Source organism: Lycorma delicatula, chromosome 1 (assembly GCF_047948215.1).
Source record: "Lycorma delicatula isolate Av1 chromosome 1, ASM4794821v1, whole genome shotgun sequence".
Lineage (NCBI taxonomy): Eukaryota > Metazoa > Arthropoda > Insecta > Hemiptera > Fulgoridae > Lycorma > Lycorma delicatula.
The window spans coordinates 284,871,564-284,888,039 of NC_134455.1; the positions used below are offsets into that span (position 1 = coordinate 284,871,564).

Sequence of the window (16,476 nt, forward strand, 5' to 3'; positions counted from 1 at the left end):
CCTTTCCTGTAACTGTAAACAAAAATCGAGCTTACGTGTTTTATCTCCATCAGAAAGACGCTGGATTAATTGAAGACAGTACGGTTTGCATAATAAATGTTTACGGAGAACTCTCCACACTGTTGTTTTCGGAATTCCTAATTCTCTGCCTGCAGCTGCAGTTGATTTTGACGGGCTGTGAATGAAACTTCCATGCACACATTCGACATTGACTTCTGAGGTTGATGGACGACCAGTTGATTTTATATAGTTTGGTTATTTAATTTTTTAAATTTCCCGTTTCTTTGAATCACTCTGTACCACTCACACCATGTAGATTGAACAAAGTGGACAGGTTTAAGTTAGTTTTAATCATCACAACGAGCCCGAGATAAATAATAAACTTGCATTCAGTCACACTAAAATACAATTGATTTGTTTTTATGAAAAGGAATGATGTATGTTTAAAATAAAGAAGCATCCTGTTTTCTGTGATCACATAAAGATCTCAAATTATATATTATAAACATATTTCTAAAACTGAAATTTATATAAACTGAGCTTTTTATTACAATAAAATAGTCTATTTCACAAAGAACATTATTTTCTAAGAAATTAGTACAGATAAAATATAAGAAAAAATATTTTTAATTAAAGTCATATACTTGTGATAGTAAAATTTTAGCACATTATAAAAAAACTATTCAAACTGCAAAAAACGCAGAGAAAAGCCGCATTGTCTGGAACCAGTAACTTAACTAGAAAACACAAATCCCCGAATAAACAATAAATAAAGAATACATAATCAGATATCTAAAAAATAATAAAGCATTTGGGTGAGGACCCAATAATTTTTTAAATTATCGTATGATTTATTAGAAAAATTATTTGAAAACATTTTGAAGAGAGAAAAAACCCACAAGAACGCTCTAATTCATCCTCTTCACAAAAAAGAGATAAAATGGAAGTTATTAATTATAGAGGGAAAATTTCTCTTCTTTCAGTAACCTATAAAATCTTACAAAAGTTGTGAGAATAGAAGGGCACATAAATAAACAATTTGAAGAATACATCAGGGTGGTTTAGAAATGGAAGATCTTGTGTGGAACAAATAGTATGTGTAAAATTAATAAGCAGCATAATTATAACCTTCTTAACCGAACAAATAATTTCCATTGCCTTTTCTAAAGATTAATTTATTTTGAATTATCAAAAAAAGAATTTAAATTACCAATAAATAATTTAAGCATGGTAAAATATGCGTTAATAAGACCGTTGAGTCAGATCCCTTTTAATTGTGTTCTAGATAGACATCAAAGAATGAAGGAAAACAATGAAACTAAATGTGGTAGAAAAAAAATTGGGTTACAAAAAGGACAACCTAGGAAGAAATTGTTTTGCCTTTAAGGAAGATCAGGCAATAATTGCAGACAATTTGAAGTAACAAAAATTAAAATAGAAACATTAAAGTAATTGCAGAAAAAAAAGGATTATATATTTCCTAAAAAAATACAAATGTTTGACGAATATTAAAAACAAATCAAAATCTCTAGAAATTAATTATCACAGATTTAAATGAATTAATTCATCAGTCAAAAAAAAATCTTAAATAAAAATCCCTTAAAATATATAACAAAAAATTTCTTAAAGAAATGTATTAGAATACTAACAGTGGCAACATTTTATTTTAATGATTAATTTTTTGGGAGGTTTTAAACTTGTCGGGTAAAAAAAAAAATTAAACATTTTTTACATTTTCCGACAGTATACACTTTTAAAAATACGTCTAAATTTCCACAAATAAATTCATAATATTTTAGAAGTTATAACAACAAAAACTAGTAGAGATGCAAATAGAATTTCTGAGCACGGTCGAGAGACCTACCATCTCAAGTCTCTGCCCTCTTATTGTTTAGATTTGCGGCTCCCATCCTTACCAAAAAAAAAAAAAACTTTTTTTATTGTGAACAGAATAAAATTTTGAACAGAAGTTGAGAGAGTAGTAAGACTTAAATGAATGGAGACATACATTTCAAAATGTTAGTTTTTGTTTATTTTCAAAGTTATGGAGTATTTTTAATTATGCTTGTTGCTGCAAAAGAAAAAAATTATTATTTAAAAAAGCTTTTATTTAACTAATATTAATATTAACATTAATAAACAAAAGGAAACAAATTAGAAAAACCCTCTAAAAAGTAAAAAAATAAGAAATCAAATTGAGAATTTTAAACAAAAAAATATAATATATAACAAATATAAAAATGAACTGAAAAGTAAAAAATGAATTATATAAATATCAAATAAATAACCAATAAATAAATGTAATAATTATTAAATATGAAACTATTTCGTTAAATAAAAGCGCAGCGCAGTTATTATAACAATCTTTTCAAATAAGTATTTATAGAAATTTGCTGTATTTTAAAATATATTTTTTGTTTAATGAGGTTGTTTAGTATTGTATATACTTTATTTATCTGTAATAAAATAACTCAAGTTTTAATTCTTTGATGGTTCAAATTTGCACAGAGATGACCTTTAAGGGTTAATAAGATCAAAAATAAAAATTAAATTGAGAAATCTTGCACAAAGTTATTACATTTTGACAGTAATCTGAAAAATTATTAATTGTTATCGTTATTATAATCGTAATTATGAACTCGTTAAATAAAAATTCATAATTAATTAAAATGAAATGTTTATAAACGTGAATCAAATTTCATTGATTGTCATACGATAGTTCATGAGAAATAAAAATTTTCAGCAACATGCATGAATTTAGTGTAGGAGTAGCGCGTGGGAAGGTGGGGGTGGGTCATATCCAAATTCTAACACCATAGTATTGTATTGTCATCGAAGTTACATACTTGTACCAAATTTCATTGATTTTTATACGATAGATCAAAAGATATAGCAGTTGCAAGATTTGATTATAACTAAAGCAAGTTAAATAAAAGCTTATAAAAAGAGGAAAATAATTCACAGCCAGCAGATAACAATAGACATTAAAGAAATTGATACATGAAAGTAGCACTAATTTTTTTACATGTATGTTGGTAATAAATTAAAAGCTAGTAAAGATTTTGAGGTCAATATTGATAACAGGCACAGATTGTTTGGTTTTAATATTTGAAAACATTACTAAAATGTAAGACACACGATGTGAAGTTAAACTTAATATAAAATCAGAATGAGGCTTTTAGATTCATTCAAGATCAGCGTTATTTGAGAAAAAAAATGTTTAAGAAAAACACATGTAACTAGTGATTTATACAAGTCTCACTTGAGAACTTCTGGAGTTAAAATGTACATACTCATCATATATTATAAACTACAGTAATATACAAATCTGCATTTGAGGTAAACAAGATAGAAATTCCCTGCCTTGGTTGCAACATACAAAAATGAGAAAAATGTAACATTACATTATAAACATAAGAAAAATTTTGTCATACTAGTTTTAAATTATACACATATGAAAGAATGCTATTACTTTTTTTCCTTCATCAATTTTCTTAAAAAGTCATAACAATTCTCTAATAAGGTTATTGTTAAGATGTCTTTCCAAAATATAAATCTGATTAAAAGATTTTTGATAAATGTTACAAATATTAATATTTTTCTATATGTGGAAATTAATATGTGTTTTAAAATCATAACTGCAATTAAAACACTTTTGGCAAAATTTACATACATAATTTTTCCTTTTGGGATGTAAATTAATACGCAACTTTAAATTAGAAAAATGATTAAACATCTTCTGACAGAAGTTATAAATTAATTTTTCTCTTTTGTATGAATATTAAGATGTCTCACTAAATGGTATTTAGTATTAAATGACTTTTGACAGAAGTTACAAATATAATTTTTCTCCTTAGTATGAATATTATTAACATGCAAATTTAAAAGGTCTTTACAATTAAATGACTTCTGACAAAAGTTACAAATATAATTTTTCTCCTTAGTATGAATATTAATAACATGCGTATTTAAAAGGTCTTTACGATTAAATGACTTCTGACAAAAATTACAAATATAATTTTTCTCCTTAGTATGAATATTTAAATGTGATTTTAAATACGAACTTCGATAAAAACACTTCTGACAAAAGTTACAAATATAATTTTTCTCCTTAGTATGAATATTTAAATGTGTTTTTAAAGTAGAACTATCATAAAAAGACTTCTGACAAAAGTTACAAATATATTTTTCCTCTTTTGTATGATTATTAATATGTTTATTTAAACTGCTTTTGTCATTAAATGACTTTTGACAAAAGTTACAAATATAATTTTTCTCTTTTGTATGAATATTAAGATGTCTCACTAAATAATATTTACTATTAAATGATGACTTTTGACAGAAGTTACAAATATATTTTTTCTCTTTTGTATGATTATTAATATGTTTAATTAAACAGCTTTTGTCATTAAATGACTTTTGACAAACGTTACAAATATAATTTTTCTCTTTTGTATGAATATTAAGATGTCTCACTAAATGAGATTTAGTATTAAATGACTTTTGACAGAAGTTGCAAACATAATCTTCCTCTGTTGTATTAATATTAAGATGTCTATTTAAAACATTTTCAAAATGAAATGACTTTTGACAAAAGTTACTATTATTTTTTTTCTGTTTAGTATGAATGTTAATGTGTCTCTTTAAATAACAGTTCTGAATCTTTCATTGCAATATTCACAAACCAATTTTTTTCCTTTCTGCTCGAGCAACTTGTTTTCACTACTTATATTCTCAATTGAATTTTCTATCATTACATCACCATAAGCACAATTACATTAACTGGAGTTTTCACTTATAATTGCATCATTTAACGAATTATTTATGCTCTTACAAGTAATAAAATTCTTGGTACCCTTGATAGTTCCTTTATCCATAGCAATCTGCAAATTAAGTTATTTTTTGTTATAATTATGAATTAATAAAAAATTATTTCAATTACAATAACATTAATAAGTGTTATCTTTCAAAAAGCCACTAAATACATATAAAAAATTGAATAATTTAAACATATATTCATAATCAACATGGTATTGAATATTAATTAATAATCGAGTTAACTTTAGTATAATAAGGAATTTTACTTATTTTATAATATGTTTATACTCTTGAGTGAAACTTTATTATCAAATGCATTGTTTTAGGAAAACCAACAAATCTAACTATTTAGCAAATTTATAACAGATCAATATATTTATTACTCTACATTTATATTGATCAGATCTACAAACCCACAAATTTTATATACACGATGTCTGGGGTAAAGGTATCTAAAACTAATGGCCTATATTTAGGAAACCAGTCCTTGAAATCTCTTACAACATAAGCTCAAACGACACGATATATCCCCAAGATTTGTTCAGTATACTCTCAGATTCAGCAGAATACACAAGTGCAGGCAAGCCGACTCCAATGCAACTGTACAGATACATGTTATGGTGCATGTTTTGCAACTTCAGTGCATGCTTTGGTTAGTAGTTTCACTTACAATTTGATAATTTACACAGATTTTCCAACTTTTTAATATTTTCTCTGTGAAGTAAGCAGTTATCGCACCTTTTGTATTATTTAAAATGAATTTTTGTCTAGCGAGTAATTTTTTCAGTTTTGGAAAGAGGAAGTAACCAATAGGTGTCAAATCAAGTGAATACAGCACATGTTTCAACTTTCCACTGTCAAAGAATAAATTTTCATGGAGTTTTGCATCTACAATCCAAGACATGTGTACACTCGCATTATCATAATAAAAGCAGTAGTAACATTTTGGCTAATGTGGCAGTCCCCAATGTTGTAAAGCATCAGAAGTGTAATGCTCCCTGTACTTGTAAGTTAAAACTTTTAAATTCAACAATTACTAAAGAAAGAATCAAAACATGATAGAAAATGCAGTGAAGTCAAATTAAAGAATCGACATTAAGTGCATACATAAACTTTCACTCATATAATACACCGATGTATACACACAGAGGGCTAGAATAAACTTCATACATCACTTCTGATATTTTATTTAGAAATGAAGCAACTTTTCATACATTTGGGATAGTTAAAGAAACAATTGTCAAATTTGTTATAGTGAAAAAACCATACAGGAATAAAAAATTAATGAGACACACCAAAAGTCAGTATCTGTTATGATGAGAAAAGATGGCATCATTGGGCAGTTTTTTCATGAAGTCCACTGTTACATGGCACACGTACCATTATATGCTTAAGAACTTTGCTGTTCTTCAGATTCATGCAGGATTCAGTTTCCAAAGAGATGGTACTCCACACTACTTTTATCGATATGTACCTAAATAACATTTCCCTGGATTTTAAATCAGACAAGGAGGTCCTAGTGCATGGCCACCTACACCTCGTAGATATCACTCCTCTGGATTTTTTTGCTTGAGGGTTTATTAAAAGTTATAACAAAGAAAAATGTGAGATTTGAACATATTAAAAAAAAACATTTTTGAAGGCGTTGCTTTTTTTGCTATTTGATTCGCTGGCCTGACATCCAAATATAGGCTTGCCGCCAAATGGACTTTTAAGGAGTATCATCATGGTCTTTTCCAAGCTGAACTTCATCTTGCGTTGATGACCTCACGGCTCAAGCATCCTGCAGGCCCAAGTGGCTCTGAATGCAACCTCCCTTTGTGAGCACTGTTTGACCAGCAGGAGCATGCCATCAGAATAAGCCACAACAACACCCACTCACAACACGACACCTACGCCGCAGAAGAGAATCAAACTCTACCACCCACAACAGAGGCTCCAACACACTGCCCTAGAGACAACCCTTACACAGTGTCTTACTAATTTCATGGCTGTTTCCACAAAGTACCACATCTTGATGAAATGAATGTCATCTGAAATAACTTTGCAGAACTTGCAACTCATTTTCAGTACATCCTCGAGGATTTTCAGTAACATCACAAGATTAATCTCTCATTCACATGAAGATACAAAACCTTCTCAAAAACTTTACTGTGAACTGACAGCAACTTCAAGGACCTGTAAGAGGCACCAACAGTAGCTTCCTTGTCACCGCATTTAAATAATAATTTAACTAATCCTTTCTTCTTCGAACAAATTGGGAAATACCCAGCAAACAAATATCTGCTGAAAACCCATGTGACAGTTCTGACACAAACTACAACACAGCAAACAAGAAGCTCCACTGTTATACCATCAAAGGCAGGGGCCACAACCTTTCCAAAACTACAAATAACCTGACACACTTCAGCCTCGGTAATTTCCGAAGATAAAGCATCCCCATATACATGAGCGACCTTACGACACACCAGTAAATATATAGACTCACAGTCTGCATTATCATCAGGCATTAAATCATCAAATAGTTTTTGTAATATTTCACCTTTGTCTGATATAATTCCATGCAAAGTTGAGAGAGTGGACAGAAGAACATCCTTTCTATGTTTGTGTCCCAAAACTCTATATACTACTCCTCATGGGTCTTTATTACCCGGTGCTGCGCAAAAGAATGCCATGAATCTCTTTTGGCACTACATACCTTGAAAAAATTAATAATTCCTGCGCTCTCTATAATTAGCAACAAGTATGGCCCACTGTCCAGAATCACATTCTCATTGAGATGCTCTTCGTAAACAACAGACACACTGTTTCAAATTAGTATTTTCCTTATTCGACCACAACACTGGCATCTATCGACTGGAACTACGGGGTATAGAGCACTAAGCAGTGTCAATAAAGGACACCGACTATTTTTCTGCCAGGTTATCCAATTCCAAATCATTGACACTCCAAAAACTTAAGAGTCTAACCGAGAGAGAATCCACAAATTTCTTAACCTCTTTCTCTTACGATCTACTCTCACGTCAAGAGTTATCAATCTTTGAAGAATCAGTAATCACTTTGAAAGTATTTTCATCATCTGCAACTACCACAAGACGCTTCTTTGTTTGTCTTATTGGTTGAATCTTCAGGTTCGACCTCTTACTGCAAAGGACTACCTGAAACTCATCCTTCAGGTCTTTACTAGTTTTGCTAGATGTCACTTCATTCATATTGACAAACACCACTTCTGGCTGTCATCAGGACAGATTAGCTTCATGTCTCCTTTACCACCACCTCTCTTGCCACAACAGGCTTAGCAGCCAACATCCCTCAGCCAGCGCTGCCACAACTGACTTAAAATCCCTCACCTTAGGAAGATCCTATCCCGCACACTTTTGGAGGCACTCCTTTGAGTTTCCAATAACTGAACAATAAAATCATAATTCTCCTCAAAGGCTCACACTAAGGTGGCAAAGGTACCTACCTGCCTTTCTAAAGGTTTTCCCTGATTCTTGAACCAAAACCTTAACCTCTCCAGCCCAGTTCGATGGCTCATCTTGCGACTTATCCTCCCCAGAAGAGGAAGAGCCATCAAGCTGCAACACCTCACCAGGTTTAATCCACTTGGACTTACCCTGATCCTTAATGTCAACTGTGTCAGACATACCCTCAATCAACAAACCACTATATAGTGAACTAAATGGGTAAACCCACAAGTACAAGAAATTTGCACCACTTAACCAGTGTTGGATTCACTACATGAAAATTTTGGTAAGAAAATTTGCACGTAAAATCTCAGATTAAAGTTTAATATACTTACCAACAGTCAAAATCTTTGCCAAACAAAGTGGATGCACAATAATAAATACACAATACAAATGAAAACTATCAACACAAAACATAAACAAACAAACCGTTGCCAATAAGACAAGAGCTGTTCAAATTAAACAAATGTATGAAATTTCAACAAATTCAAAATTAACAGACCAAAATTATTAACCATAACAATAAATACAAATTGAGTAACAGACAGTCCCTGTGCCAGTAGAATAGTTCAAAGAGAATAAACCAACCCACTCCAACAGATAGCCTAGGCTACCTATGTAACCAAAAATTTGAAATAAAATACCCAAATATAGAAACCAAAAACAAATACCAAATCCTTACAAACAACTTAGTATAATAATTTCTGAATATTTTCGAAAACATCACAAATAGTAACCAAATAGGCGGAACCCACACAAGACAGACTGTTTCCGCTGGTATTGCGTGTTTAACTCTCTGTATCGGGTCCATTTTAAATTGCTTACCTGATAAAATATTTATATTTTATTAGGCTTATTGAAAGCTTATAAGCTTATTGAAGCTGATTGAAATGTGAACTATATCAACAGATTGTAATACACACATTTAAATTATCACCAAATTTTCAAACAAAAATTTTGCTCCCACACACTGATAATTTATTATTTATACACAGCATAAGTCAGTATTAATTAAATAGAACTAATAAAAATAAAAACAATTTTTTTTTTAAATACATACATACAAATACACACATATATATATTTATGAAATAAACAAGAGAGAAATCATGTTTAATTAATACTTACATGACCTGGATAAAACACGCCATCTCTTCTTCCAACTTCATCGTGCGTAAATCATTTATTTGTTCATTGGTTCTCATATTAAGATTGTGATTAAGGTTGTGATGAAACATCATCATTCAATAAGATCTCAGATTCCTTTAAAAAAAAAGATAATGAAAAAACCTTACAAAATGTAAAAACAAACTAATATTAAATCATTTTTTTTTAATCTATCTGTTACTTAATACCATTATATACATCCTAAAATTCAATTTTTTTATTATTATTATTATGCTTTTACGGCCAACATGGGACCACTTAAGTCAATTTTAGTTGGATCTTTTCTGAGAAAAGCGTGTTATTTTAACCTTCCGAACTGCCCAGTATTTCTTCATCCGTTCAGATCTTGCTTTCTTTTCTTCATCCATAAACACCCTCTTCGTTGTATTTTGTCGTTTGTCTGTCTTTTGTTTAAATCTAATGCTTTTGTCTTTTAGCTTTGTAATTTTTCCAGTTTTATTCTGTAGGTCAATCAGGGAAATTCCCAATTCTTTCATATCTTCTCTAATTTCTTTGATCCATCCTACTTCTAGCTTTTGGAACCAAAGCTTTTCAATGATATTTCTTGACAGTCTTGTTTCCGGTGTCCTTATGAGATGACCAAAGAAAGAGATTCTTTTTTCCGCATAGTATCAGTAACAGGCTCTATTTCTCGATACACCACCTCATTTGGCACAATCCACCATCGGCCTTCTTTTTGGTGTTTTTTATTGATACACGTTCTGACAATTCTCCTCTCTATTTTCAGAATTTTTTCAATTCGGTTTTTCTGTGTGATTTTGAAAAGGGTCTCGCTTCCGTAGGTGACTACTGGCTGTACTACAGTTTTATAATGTTTAAGTTTTGTTTTAGCAGAAAGGCATTTTTTGTTATATGTTGACAGAGTTAATTTTTGGGATTTAATCATTTTATTTGTCCTGTTTTGCCATGTCACTTTTTCATTTAAATTATAAGTTATTATTTCCCCTAGATATTTAAATTGTTTTACTATTTTAATTTTCTGATTGTTTACCGTAATGTGCTCTATTACCAGAGGATCTATGGCCATTAGTTCAGTTTTTTCGAAAGAGATATGAAGCCCTATCTTTTGTGCTGGGTTTTGAAGACTCATGATTTGTGTTTTGGCTTCTTGAATATTATTTGCTAAAAGAGCAAGGTCATCTGCATCATAAAATTCAATTTAAAATAGATATTTTTGGTAACAAATATCATTAAAAATGTAAGTCTAATTGCTAAAAATGACACAAAAATCAAGAATTAAAGACAGAAACAGACCAAAAAAAAGTTGTTTTAATTAATTTTTATATAAATTTGGTATCAATGGAATATTACAAAAGTTGGTACTTACGTATTAACGCCACCGCAGCTACAGCTTTATTTAAAAACAAAGTAGACAATTGGATTTCAGTGGAAAATGGGCCGATGCAGAGTTTAACACAGATTCAAAACAGTCTCTTTATTAATTTTAATATATTTATTTTATAAATATAATTTAACCAAACTTAACCTACGCTCGCTAACCTTAACTAATTAACGCTGTAATTTTTTAAGTATTTATTTAATAAATTCAGTAATTATTGCAATTATTTATTATTTAAATAACAATAAAATAAATAAATATAAATAACCATTTCTTAAAATTAATAAAGAGGCTCAATAAAATAAATACTCCATTTTAAATAAAGCTGTAACTGCGGTGGCGTTAATGCGTAAGTACCCAAAAGTTATTAGAAATATACACAGTTTTTATTTTCTTAATCTGTAGGTTGCAATTTGTTTAACTACAGAACAAAAAAGCAACACCACCAAGGCCAAATGAAACACGGATTATATGTAATGAAAAGATAAATAGTAGGGGCCCCAATTTTCCACACATCAAACTAACTGAACTTTTTAAATTCAGACTAGACAATTTAAAAAAAAATAAATACATTAATATTTTAAAATGTTAACAATATTCAAATAGATCTTTGCTTCAACAGGAAGTTTTTTATAAATCTTTATTTTACTGGGTTTTTTAACCGACTTTTTTGCAATTCATTTACATTTAGCAAAAACATATATAGATTTAGGCCTATGTCATTATAAAAGAAAATTTCTACAGATTGCACTTTTTCTAACATAATATTGTTTACTTTTTACCATATTAATTTTTTCTTACTTTGTACGTATGTTCAAAATTTATTTTTTAATTTTACTGAAAAACTTTATTTTTATTTTTACTTAGTGTTACCCATTAAACATTAGAATATGTCTAGTATATGATAAACCTTTTTTTAAATTATACATATTTGGTATTGCAAAGGTCCATTTGGATAGTTGATGAAAACTAGTCCTCTTTCAGTTGCACTAAATCTACTTGCTATAATAAAAAACAAAAAATGATTCTACAAAGTAAATATGTTAATGACGTTTTGTATATTTATAAAACAAAAATAAATTGTATCTAATTCACTCACTCACCACACACATTAACAGTGCAGCTACAGTTAAATTATTATTAATATTAGGTGACTTTAATAAACCAGGTTCTGTATGGGAAAACTTCAAATACATTTCTTTTGTTAAATGTTATCGTGCAATTTAAATGTAAAATGCTGCTATTCACCATACAGATCATTCTATAAGTTGTAATTTTTGACAATCTTATATAATATGCTAAACTGTTGTGTTAATTTTCCTGATATAGTTTTTTCTAATCTTACTGATGTCAATGTTAATTAATATTTCTTATGGTGAAATTTTTATCATTACATCATTTACCTTTAGAGATAATGTTACATAATATTTTGAATTCTAATCTTAAATCTTATAAATACATACCAGATAATAAATACTAGTTAATAAATAATAATTTTTATAAGTCAATTAAAAACAAATATAAGTGTTGTTCAGCAAGTTCTTGGCCTGACAAACAAAACCGAAGATTTCAGAGATATTTGGTTATCTTTCAACTAAGTTTCCTTACAATTTGATAATTTACACAGATTTTCCAACTTTTTAATATTTTTTCTGTGAAGTAAACAGTTATCGCAGCTTTTGTATAATTTTAAATGAATTTTTGTCTAGTGAGTAATTTTTTCAGGTTTGGGAAGAGGAAGTAACCAATAGGTGTCAAATCAAGTGAATACAGCATGTGTTTCAACTTGCCACTGTCAAAGCATAAATTTTCATGGTGTTTTGCATCTAGTATCCGAGACATGTGTACACGCGTATTAACATAATAAAAACAGTAGTAACATTTTGGCTAATGTGACAGTCCCCAATGTGGTAAAGCATCAGAAGTGTAATGCTCCCTGTACTTAAGTTAAAACTTTTAAATTCAACAATTACTAAAGAAAAAATCAAAACATATATAAAATGCAGTGAAGTCAAATTAAAGAATCGACATTAAATACATACATAAACTTTCACTCATATAATACTACGATGTATACACACTGAGAGGGTTAGAATAAACTTCATACATCACTTCAATTATAAAATAAATGCAGAAAATAAAACTTACCACTTCGTTTTTAATTACATGATCGTCAGATTTAATTAACTTGATCCCTTCAATCGCAAGAGGATCAGTTACTTCATTATAATTATCACAACCATTACCAAGTGGCTCCTCTTTCACTTGTAAAGATTCATTATCCTAAAACATAAAATCAGCATTTTAATGTTAAGTTTAATGATGTGATGACACTTACCATATGACATAAAAAACAAAAAACAACCAATCAGATGTAATATCATCTTCAATCGGGTGATGTGGTAAAAACAAGCATAGTGTTTCCTCTGCGGTATCATCAAGATACATGCTTGGGTGCATGTTTTGCAACTTCAGTGCATGCTTTGGTTAGTAGTTTCAATTAGTAATGCATGTTCAACGGCTTGTACAAACTGAATTAAATATAAATTCTCCTACATCCAAGACATCATATTCCCAACATATAACTTCAACAGAGACTGGAAGCTTGGTTTCACAAACTGGAAATCAAAAGGTTTTTTTAGTTATAATAAACTGTGAATCAAGTAAGCTATGCATTCACTGCCAGTCTAGGTAAGTCTATTAAGTGGTCTAGTTATGGACTACAAATTCCTCTTTCTACTGTTCATGACAATAGCAATAAGCACTCCATTTGCAAGCGTACAAGTTACAAATACATCACATTAAACCAAACTTAACTCGCTGCCAATATCAGTTTGTAGCAGATGTAATCATCATATTGAAAACAATCCTAATTATAATGATATTTTATTTAGAAATGAGGCAACTTTTCATACATTTGGGATAGCTAAAGAAACTATTGTCAAATTTGGTATAGTGAAAACACCATACAGGAATAAAAAATGAATGAGACATACCAAAATTCAGTATCTGTTATGATGAGAAAAGATGGCATCATTGGGCAGTTTTTTCATGAAGTCCACTGTTACAGGGCACATGTACCATTATATGCTTAAGAACTTTGCCGTTCTTCAGATTCCTGCAGGATTCAGTTTCCAACAAGATGGTGCTCCACACCACCTTTATCGACATGTACCTAAATAACACTTCCCCGGATGTTAAATCAGACAAGGAGTTCCTAGTGCATGGCCACCTACGTCTCTTAGATATCACTCCTCTGGATTTTTTTGCTTGAGGGTTTATTAAAAACTGTTTAGTTTTCCTAATATAAATACAGAATTAAAATTTATTTTTTTTATAAGAATGCCTAAAAAGAAGTGTAATGTATTTAGGATGTTTACATGTAAGTATGTTTTTTCACCGTAGCCGCTCAATGACTGAACCGATTTAGATATATGACGCCACGTTGGAATCGTTACGTTATCGGGAATGCCATAGTTTATATATATATATATATATATATATATATATATATATATATATATATGTTTAAATAGATACAAAAAGTTCGAAAAAAGTTGTACTGTATACAAAATTGTCAGCCGCAGGCTCATTAATTATTCTAATTTACTAATTATCCTACGTTAAAGAGTAACAATTTTTTTTGCGGTCGTTTTGTTAATTTTAACATTTATCTATTGCTCAATCTTACTAAAATGTTTACCCGTAGAAAAGACGTGAAAAAAATATTACAAGTATACAAGTATTATATGCTTGTAACAATTTTTTTTACAAAATTCAAGTGATATTAACAACCAATTTTTTTCCACATATGAAACGTTACTCACTCAAATAATAGCTATTTAATAACAGAGTGATTTACAAAGAATGTAAGAAATTTTCAGGTCATGTTTTAATAACCCACCGGGTTGGTCTAGTGGTGAACGCGTCTTCCCAAATCAGCTGATTTGGAAGAGTTCCAGCGTTCAAGTCCTAGTAAAGTCAGTTATTTTTAATTTTTAACACTTATTTGAATACTAGATCATGGATATCGGTGTTTTTGGTTGTTGGGTTTCAAGTAACCACACATCTCAAGAACGATCGAACTGAGACAGTACACTTCATTTACACTCATACATCATCCTCTAAAGTATTATCATAAAGGTAATTACGGAAAAAGAAAAAGATATTAAATGAAACAAAATGTTCAATATTGTAAACAAAAAACAATTAAAATTTATTAATCAATTAAATATCAATAACTGAATCGATAAATATCGTAGATGATTTTTACATATATTGTAATCGCGGTTTTCAGATTTCAATGGAAATATCTATTTTGACCATCCGTGAATCCAGTTTGACTACTTTCAGCGTGTCATCTGTTCGTACGTAACTCGCATAACTCAAAAACGATTAGCAGTAGAATGTTGAAATTTTGGATTTAGGACTGTTGTAACATCTAGTTAAACACCTCCATTTTTATTGCATTCGACTGATCCAAAAGTGTCAAAAAAAAACTCAAAATCCAAAACTTTTAAATTTATTACTGCAGTAATAAGCCCTCATTGAAAGCTTTTCAACGATATATAATAAGTGGTACTTTTTTCATCGGTTCCAGAGTTAGAATAAAATAAAATTTTAATTATCGAATTATTTTGATCTTATAAGGAGAAGAAACATCGGCGAGAATTTGTCTTTTTTTATTTAAATATATTGATTTATTTATGATTATTATTAACCTCAGATTGTAAAAAAAAATTACGATAAATATTAATTTAGTAATAAAAAAAAAATTAAAAAATATCAGAAATTATTAATGAAATAAAATTTTATGCACTTTTCAATTTTCTTTTCAAAAAAAAAATGTGTATATGTAATTTAATAGGCGTACAAGGAAGTTATGTACGCCTATTTTATATCAGATTTTTTAAATATTTTTAAATTAAATATATATATATATCAGTCTGAAAAAAAAATTATGTACTCACATACACAGGCGCGCGCGCATAATATTTGTATTTTTTTTTTTTAAATAAAATTTCAAAACAATTTTTTTTTACAAATAATTTTTATTAAAATAAAATAATTATACATTAATAAAATAATAATTTTGTACACAATTTATATTCATTACATATAGAAATTTTGTCGCATTAAAATTTTGTCATACAGAAATTTTGTCATACAGAAATTTTGTCATACAGAAATTTTGTTTTATGTATTCGATATACGTTGAATTTTGATGCTTCTTGTAAAATTTACTCTTCAAATTTAGTAATTTTGATGACTTTGAATTTTGATGTTTATAAAAATTTTAATTTCTAAATCTTGATAAAGTTATAATTAAATTCTTCAAGATCAACGCACCCACTACGTATTTTAGTAGTGGGGCGCTGAATACTACGTAAATTGCAATACTAACAGCGAAGAAAGCGAACTTGTATAATAAAATGAGAAGTAAATATATAAGATAGTTCAACATGATTTAGTCGATTAATATGTTTTATCGTATTTTATTATTACTTTTCTTATATCACCTTTCTTCTTTGATGTTACTGTTACGGTTGTCTTACGCAGAATGATTTTAATAAGATTTAACGTACGTTGCTATGAGATTAAATTAACAATGATGAATGTAATACATTGTTTAATTTTATAAATATTTTATTCAGTTATTAAACA

At 29.2% G+C, this 16,476-nt stretch overlaps 1 long non-coding RNA gene across 1 annotated transcript; it reads right to left on the bottom strand.

Annotated features, from left to right (window-relative positions):
- Positions 1-4,391: 4,391 nt before the first annotated feature.
- Positions 4,392-13,096, bottom strand: LOC142318321 (uncharacterized). Its single transcript, XR_012754875.1, has 3 exons — positions 12,961-13,096; positions 9,414-9,548; positions 4,392-4,883 (listed from the first exon to the last, which is right to left on the bottom strand). It is a non-coding gene; the product is annotated as an uncharacterized LOC142318321 (long non-coding RNA).
- Between the last annotated feature and the right edge of the window lie 3,380 nt (positions 13,097-16,476).